Raw genomic sequence first — 776 nt, 5'->3', positions numbered from 1 at the left:
TTCTACACGTCGGAAAGGCAGCCAGTGGGAGAAGAATGAGAAGCTTTATTTGGAAAATTAGCCCATGTGGACAGGGCTGAGAAAAAGAGAAGTAAAAACAAAACTAACGAATAAAGAGGGTCTTCGACGAAATGCGGAACCGTCGCTGCCTGAGGCTGTTTTGGGGGAAGAAAGTCACTCCGTGCTGCCAGATGGCCCGGGGCCCAGGCCGCAGCGCCGAGCGGGGTGGCCAGGGGAGCACCTTTGTTGTCGAGGACACGGTCGGGGAGACGCCGTTTTCTGCTGTTCTCGGGAGATTCTGGTCAGCGTCCCACCCTGCCCTGAGCTCTGGGACCCCGGCCCAGCGGTGAGTACTGGGACCCCAGGAGGGGCGTCCACTCATGGGGCTCCTGTCCGGAAGCCCCGGCGACCGCGGCCTTCCGCGCGAGCTGAGCGGCGGACCCACGCCGCGCGGTGGAGGGTGCGTGGAGGATCCCGTAAGACTGGGGGCGCGGGCAGTAAGCGGCACCCCGGAGGGAAGGGAAGCAGACTAAGGGGCTCTGACTGGCTGGCGGGGCGGGGCTGCGAGGTTCCAGGCGCTTCCTCGCGGGGAGAGCGGGTGGGTGTGCAGGGGGAGGGGAGACGGGGGGCAGAGCACGTGGCAGAGTTTCAAGCTGTCCCTTTAGAAACTCGGGGCGGCCGCCGTCGGGGGTGCGGCCCGCTAGTCCTGCGCCACCTTCCTGGACACCGTCTGGTAGAAGACGCCGCCCAGCAGGGCCTGGTAGCTCGCGCGGAAC

This window comes from Pteropus alecto, unplaced genomic scaffold, assembly GCF_000325575.1.
Source record: "Pteropus alecto unplaced genomic scaffold, ASM32557v1 scaffold339, whole genome shotgun sequence".
Classification (NCBI taxonomy): domain Eukaryota; kingdom Metazoa; phylum Chordata; class Mammalia; order Chiroptera; family Pteropodidae; genus Pteropus; species Pteropus alecto.
This window is presented reverse-complemented; position numbering follows the sequence as displayed.